General features: G+C 35.7%; 1 non-coding gene across 1 annotated transcript; it reads left to right on the forward strand.

The window, feature by feature from the left end:
* Positions 1-1985: 1985 nt before the first annotated feature.
* Positions 1986-2059, forward strand: Trnaa-cgc (transfer RNA alanine (anticodon CGC)). The gene has a single exon. It is a non-coding gene; the product is annotated as a tRNA-Ala (tRNA).
* The last annotated feature ends 6276 nt before the right edge of the window (positions 2060-8335 follow it).

Consider the following 8335-nt stretch of genomic DNA (forward strand, 5'->3'; position numbering starts at 1 on the left):
AACAAAAAATTATGAACATGATTCTTTTTAACCTATGAAATTCTTCCAACCACATATAACTACCACATTTTACATGCTGTTTAACAATCTGTTTTTACATGCAGTATTGTGTTGTTGACATTTTTTTCTAGTCAATGAATTTTATGCGATAAATTAAAACAGCATCATTTGTAAACAGCATTCAAATATCCTCTGATATGGAAGCATTGTGATTTAATCAAATCCCTATAGATAAGCATTTGAGTATTTTAATTTTTTTGCATTTAGAAACAATACAAAGATATTATGCATATTTTCTACTTTCCTAATAATTTTAGAGCTATATTCCTAATAGGGGAATTAATTGGTGGCTAAATATGTAGCTAAGAACTTTTATGTTTATTGACACATTGTTTTCTGGAAAGTTTATATTATTTAAGCAACTTCAAAGAGCAAGAATGAGTATTTATTTTCCTACCCTTCATCAATAGTGGTGTTATGAGCCTGAATTTATACTAACTTTTTTCTTGGAATGTATCCTATACTCTATTTTGGTTATATCACAATCACAATTGGTCTGACCTTTATTCACAGAGAAATAATTTTATTTTATTCTTCCATCTTCACAAGCCTTATAAAAGACAAATGAGGTACCGGGTGTAGCTCAGTGGTAGAGCTCTTGCCTATTATGCATTAGGCCCTGGGTTCAATCCTCACCACTGGGGGGAAAAAAAAAAAAGATAAGTGTCACCTCACTGCTGGTTTTTTTCTTTTTCTTTTTGTTTTTTGCATATTTTGATTGATCATCTGGGCAATGATTTTGTTTTCATTATGAATTATCCATTCTTGCTCTTCATATAACATAAAGGAAGAGGAATTATTTAAATCTCTTCATGTATTGCTTTTGTGATGCTCCCCTAATTTTTTACATGACTTTGAAATTGATATTTTCACAATTTCTCATGAGAGTAGAAGCTTGTAATCTTGTCCATAGATTCTTTCTCCAGCTTCACATCATTTGATGGTTTATGGGATGATTTTTAACAAACAATACAATTGGCATTCTTTTCTTTTATATTTTTTAGTTGGAGACAGACACAATTCCTTTATTTTATTTGTTTATTTTTATGTGGTGCCGAGAATCTAACTCAGTGCCTCACCTGTGCCAGGCAAGTTCTCTACCACTGAGCCACAACCTCAGCCCACAATTGTCATTCTTAACCAAATAAATGCTTTGCTCACTTCACACAATCACCTGTGAGGCCACACACACATTCTAACAACGTTGATGTTGCTGCAAATCTGTGTGGATTTCAATTGAGGGTGCTGTCATCAAAGCCAGTTGACAGATCACACAAGAAAATAACTTTCATTGTCTTGTAATTACACCTCAATTTGGATCCCATTTCAACCAGTACGATGAAATTTCTTTTCTAACCTCTTTTTCTAGACTTGATTTCTGGAGGTAATTTATACCTTCATACTTTAATTTATATTCCTCCTTGTGCTAGCCTTTTGTCCTCTGCCATCCAGGGCAGTGTTTTTAAGACACATGTTTTAATCACAAGAGCACATGATGCTATCCACCATGTAGCAGAATTTCATGTAAATCACAAAGATAAATTTTTAATGTTAAGAATTTTTATTTCTGCACTAATGGTGTCTACATAGCATAATAAATAAGCATATTCATTGAACAGTTAGTTAGAGAACAGTGTGGTTTTTAGTTCCAGCTGACAAACACCAAAGAGAGTTTGCATCAAGGGAGAAATTTTCATAGTAGTGTCACAAATCGTAGATTTTTATGTTCCATTTGACATATACTTGGAGATTCAAGCCAACAAGCCAAAATACTGTTTTTCACTGTGCTTAATTAGATCTTCCTTCTTTTCTTTCTTCCTTTCTTCCTTCCTTCCTTGTTTGACTTTGTTTTGTTATCACTAAATTCATTAGAAAATGCTTAGAAATAATAGGTGATTCTGCCATCAAAAATTAATAGTTTGGGCTGGGGAGATAGCTCAGTTGGTAGAGTGTTTGCCTCGCAAGCACAAGGCCCTGGGTTCGATCCCCAGCACCGCAAAAAAAAAAAAAAAAAAATTAATAGTTTGATTTGAGGAAGTGAAGAAAATAAAAATAACATGCACTTTTGGATTGTAGGAACAGACAAGGCACAGTAGAAAATTTGTGTACATACTGTGACTATGATTTGGAAAATAGCTGACTGTTAAGATGAATTCCAATGACCCAGGCAGGCTCAATTTCAAAGCTAGTGGGGAAACAGTAACTAAGCAGGTACAATGGGGATGTTTTACTGACATAAGTATAAGAATAATTCCCAAAAGGTAGGTACAATCAGTTGTTTAAATTAGAATAGTCAATCAAATGTGGTTAACTTCGCTTGATCTTGGCAGTCACTTGAGTCCTACGGAGTCTGATCTAGTGGATAAGATCACAGTTAACAGGAAGTTTCAGAGAAGTGGTGATTGACAATTTCAGTCTTTGTGTGGTGTGTGTGTGTGTGAGTGTGTGTGTGTGTATTGAACCCAGGGGAACTTAATCACTGAGCCACTTCTCAGTCCTTTTTATTTTTTATTTACAGACAGGGTCTTGCTAAGTTGCTTAGGGCCTCCCTAAGTTGCTGAGGCTGGCTTTGAACTCATGATCCTCCTGCCTTAGCTTCCCAAGTCGCTGGGATTATAGACATGTGCCACCACACCCAGTAGCAATTTCAGTCTTATTACAACACCATGATTGTAGGTGGTATGTTCAGTTTGGAGCAAGACTCATTGCACATGGCGGAAATAGAGACGAAGGCAACTGGCAATACGTGGCAAGTTTTTCAAGGCCCCAGACATGCTGTAGCATCCAGTATTCAGATTCCAGACAAGGTTTCAGTTTCAGTGAACAAGCTGGGGATCTAGTCAGAAGCCAAGAGCTAGTTCAGTAGCATGCATTGAACACACATAGTTTCTCAGTTGATTGTTTAACTGTTTTCAATCTTTATTAGGCAAAATAGTTAACTATATTAAGTTGATTGCCTGCTTATCCCCAATTCCACATTCCTTGACATTCTCATACAGTTCCCTGCTGTTCCTCCTCTTTTTCTCTACTACCCTGCATCTTACTAGACCAAGACAGATCATCATGTCTAGAGCTTTTTCTATATTTTTCTACCCATTCCATTGTCATTAATCTCTCAGGAAAGTTTTTCCCTAGAGGGTGACATAAGATTAACAAGAAAACGAATTTCCCTACTACTATGGTTACTGATATATTTCACCTCTAAACCATAGTGAATTCCACCATCATGTACATCTGTAAGAATGGCATCCTAACTAGAATAAGATATAGCCCATGCTTGTACAATTGTATCAAAATGAATTCTATTGTCATGTATAACTAAAAAGAACCATAAAAAGAGGAAACAACAACAACAACAAAAAGAGAATACCTAATTCAGGCAAAACTTTCTCAACAAAATTCATAAAAGTCAATGCAAATGGTCTTGGACTTTTCAGGAAGGTGGAAGTAAGACTGGAGATAAAGGAGCCTTTGGCGTTTTTCAAAGTAAAGATTGTAGGTAGCTAACTATCCTACAGAATTGAAACTGACAGGTGAACTTGAATAGAACTCAAAAACATCAAGAAAATATATCTGCTAGGCTTGTACGTTGGATATAAATATAAGAAGTTGGAGATGAAAAACTAGTGAATAACTTATTACATTTCTATAAATAATAGCATCGGCTTTTCAATGGAAGAAAACAGAACTTTCTTCCTCTTTGGCATTTATGAAAAATGAATGACTTCTATATATGCTGATGTATTTTTGTAGTTTACTTTCTGCCATCTAGTGATGTCTAATTGGACTATTGTCACTAATGCTATTATCAGAGGCCAATGTGTTATTATGCTGTCTTACTGAGAATCAGGCCAAAGAAAAATAATAATAATAATAATAACAGCCTAATTAGTGTAGAGCTTTTAAATTTTTCAATACCTGTCCATTTCTATAACTTCATTCTCTCTTTGAAAGAGCTCTGCCACTGAGGGAGAGTGGGTAGGATCCACACTTTATTGATGAGAAGTTGAAGCACAGAAACTGTGACTTGTGCATGAGTACACACCTAATTAGCAACAGAGTCAGAATAAGAGCTTTTTATATTGCTGTTGTATACCATGCTGCTTCTTCTAGAAACAAGGAAAAAGAGAGGGGAAAAAAATAAGAGAGATGGATTGATTTTTATTCTCTCTTTTCATTTATAATTATAGAATTTATCATAATAATATTAATAATCAGCATTTTGAGACTATTCTCATTTATCCAGAAATATATATTAAGAATATATTACACACCTACTGTTTGCCCAACATGGCTTACTGATTCTGGCTAACTGGTGAACAGAAAGAGTTCAGTCACTCTTCCTAATAGCCTCTTTCACTTTCAACAGACTAACTAGGGATAAAAGAATAGGATAATTAACTCATACTAGGATAATTGGGTTTTCTAATTATCTCAACAAAGTTTCCACTTTCATGTATTACAATGAAAATAGCAGTAAATATTACCAAGTTGCTGTACGAAAGGGTATTTTACTTTAAAGATACTTCAGTAGATCCAGTGTGATATAAATGTGTATGTAAATTAAGGCAGCTTCATTGTATGGCCAGTTAATTCACATTTGAAATACTTTAAGTTGGAATCAGCAAGAAAAGCTATTTAGCATTTCAAATATTATTATCAAAATTCACACCTGAGCATTTGGAATTAGAATAAGAGATGTTAGAAGTATACTTAATCTTGGTGTTCAAGACAGATAGCTAGTTAGAAAGATAATAGAGGTCCCACTAACCTTGCGTGAACCAGATACTATATAAGAATCTGGCAAGTCCGCAACCTATGATTCTCTGTAAAGCCCAGTATCTCGAAGACTTCATTGATTGTGTATTCCTTCTGTATCCCATTTATAGAAGACTCTGCTACCTGATGTAAGTAACGCATTGGCTGTTCCTGCTGTAGGGAAATCACTGCGTCTGCCTAAGAGGCCAGGTTTTTTGCAAGAGGTTAGCCTGTATGGCAGAGAATGGGAATGAACCTGAACTACATGCAATTACAATTGTTTCTGTGGTTTGTAAATATTTTGTTCACATGATAGAATTTTGGCTAGGACTGGTTTTCAATGTAGCTTAACTTGGTGGCGAAGTTTTGGGGTAGGAAATGGATAGCCTCCACTAAATGCAAACTACCAAAGACTCTTCAATACCCCAAAGACCTGATAATTATTCAAGATCAAAACTGCTAAACTTTGACAAAGGACCAATCACAATGTGCCAGTAATTCTGCTAAGGATATTGCCTACTTTCTCTTATTTAATCTTTAGAGAAATCATATGATTTTTATTTTTCTATCCTTATATTTCAGATGAGGAAACTAATGCTTAGGGATTGGGTAACTTGGTCAAGATTTCCCAATTGGCAAGTTTTAGAGCTGAGATTGTTATTTAGATCTATCTACTCCAAAAATGTAAACAAGGGCTAGTGTTTGCCAAAATGTAAGACTGGTAGTTTGGTGATACACGTGATTATTTCAGGTGATATTTTCAGTGGAAATCTATTATAATTTCTTTTTATTTTTCCAATTGCCCAATCAAAAATGACTCATATCCAAGTCAAATCACTTTCTTTCATATAACTCTTTTATTTTCTTCAGTTAATTTGGGCTAGCTCAAATTAACTTGTATTATTTATTTATGTTGCTCATTTCCCACCATCTTCTCCCAGTAGGGATTTTTTGTGTGTGTTCCGTACTTGGTACTGAGGACTGAACCTAGGTTGCTCTATCACTGAGCTGCATCCCAGCCCTTCTTATTTATTTTGAGATTGGATCTCATTAAATTGTCCAGGCTGCCCTTCAATTTGTGATCCTCCTGCCTTAGTCTCCTGGGTCGCTGCTGGGATTACAGGGGTGTGCCACCATGCCAAGGTCAATGTAGGATCTTAATGAGACTGGGTATCTTGAGTAACCATGTACACAGGAGTCCAACAAATACCAATCATATGAATGAATGAGTGGATTATATTCAAGAAGAGTCTCAGTTTGGTGCTTGTGAGTCTTTAGTAGCATATGTTTGATCTTTCGTTTTAGTAGAATGGAAGTAGGTATGGGGTGAGAACATTTAGCAGAAGAAAACCACAGTTGGAAATTTTTTCTGCTCTTCATGACTAGCAACCCTAAATTTCTATTTAAGCTGTTTTCTTTTAAACTAAAGTCATGCAATTTTAAAAAGATGTAAATGTGCTAAGAGAAAACATTTAGTAAATGGGTGTACAGATTTTGGGAAGTCATGGCAATGATTATGGATATTGAAAATAGCAATGAAAATAGGTAGGAGAACATTTTGTGGTAGAGGAATAAATATAATGTGCTTTAAAATGCAGTTTAGAAATTCCATTGAATAGCCAAGGTCTATGAGAGCTCCACAGAATTCTGTGTCATTAGTCCTACTCTCAATTCAAATGGGAAGACAACATGTAAATCATGATGTTATAAATGATCACGATACATGGATCATAATGCAAAGGGAATTTTTAAAAAGAAAAATCAATTTGAATTTGAGCAGACAGGAAAAGAAATAGCTTGAGAGAGGTGGAATTCAGTTGTGTCCTAAAAATAGGATTTTACTAGGCACCCACCTACTGACTCAACCATCATCAGTTGAAAGCCCACAGTGAAGAAAATCATGTACCAGGCGTTCTGGCAGACACTAACTTAATGGCGCTTCCTCCTGCTCTGTGAACAATCGCAATGTAGTGAGGGATCGACTTAAAAGTTCTCAACTCCTACATGAAATATAGAGTAAAAGCTGAGTCAGAGAAAAGACAGACCAATTGCCTCTAAGAGATAATCCAATCAAGAATAATTTCCTGTAGATGATGACACCCCACCCCTGCCCCCATACAGGGCTTGAACCCAAGGGCGCTTAACCACAGAGCCACATCCTCAGCCCTTTTTTATTTTTTATTTTGAGACAGGGCCTCTTTAAGTTGCTGAGGCTGACTTCGAATTTGTGATCCTCCTGCCTCAGCCTCCTGAGCCTCTGGGATTACAGGCACGCACCGCTGTGCCCTGCTAGGTGATGGTTTTTTTTTTTTTTAAATATATTTTTAGTTGTTGATGGACCTTTATTTTTATTTATTTATATGCAGTACTGAGAATTGAACCCAGTGCCTCACACATGCTAGGTGAGTGCTCTATCACTGAGCCACAACCCCAGCCCCGCAGAGGATGGTTTTTGAGTGAAGTCTTTAAGGACTAAGAATATTTGCAAAGTTGGATGATTTAAGTGATCACATCAGGGACACATCTATTCATAATTATAAAACTATGAATGCAATATTAGGTATGAACAAAACAATGTAGAAATGGAAAGTCACAAGTTTCACATTTCAGAAAGCTGACAAGCATTTTTAAAAGAAAAACAGAAAAATAGCACGTATTTATTAAAATGTGACTTGAACACTGCTATAATACCTTTCTTCATACAGGTTTTGCCTGATATTTCTTGATTGCCTCTTCATAAGACAAGGGTTTTGTAATATGAATGTGTATGGAGAGAATAGAGATGATTCAAGAAATTTATCTTTTAGCATTGCTGGTTTTAAAAAGGTTCTTTCAGCTTCAAAACTCATTATCAATAATGTCATGTAAATTTTTAGAATCGTTTTATCAAATTTGGTAAAACTTTTATCAAACTTTCTTGGCATTTCAAATTTTCTAGTGCAATGACTAATCTTAGACACTCTTTGAATTGATGACACTCATTTACAAATTGTCATCAGTGTCCTCACAGCAATGACAAATTCTGAGTTTTATGTTATCTTTGCCAGCATCAGATTGTCAACTTCCCTTTAAGCCAGACTGCAAAAAGTCCTATGACTATGACCCCACTAATGCCATCTGAGATGAGGCAAAACCTGAGCAGATTGAGACAGTGGTTTTAACTGGATGCATGTGCAATTATTCCAGAAATATATGACCATGTGACTACATTGCTTAGGGTCTGCCAGGATTTCGACAGGACCCCATGCAAGTGCGGGACCCAGAGATTAAGCTTTATTAGCTTCTGAGCGATCCTACCTCTGGGTAAGATATTTGAGTATTTTGGGTGCCAGAATGAGGAAAGTGACCCTAAGGGATATATTGGATGAAGGAGTAAGATATAGTGAATAACGGATAGGAGCTAGAGAATATAAAATGCTACGTGAATTTTAAAAAATGTAAATGCTAGTATAAATGTCTGTAAGAGGTAATGTGCTAGTGGCCAAAGAGCAAATGCTCTTCTAGGGATGAACTTCTA

Source organism: Sciurus carolinensis, chromosome X (assembly GCF_902686445.1).
Source record: "Sciurus carolinensis chromosome X, mSciCar1.2, whole genome shotgun sequence".
NCBI lineage: Eukaryota > Metazoa > Chordata > Mammalia > Rodentia > Sciuridae > Sciurus > Sciurus carolinensis.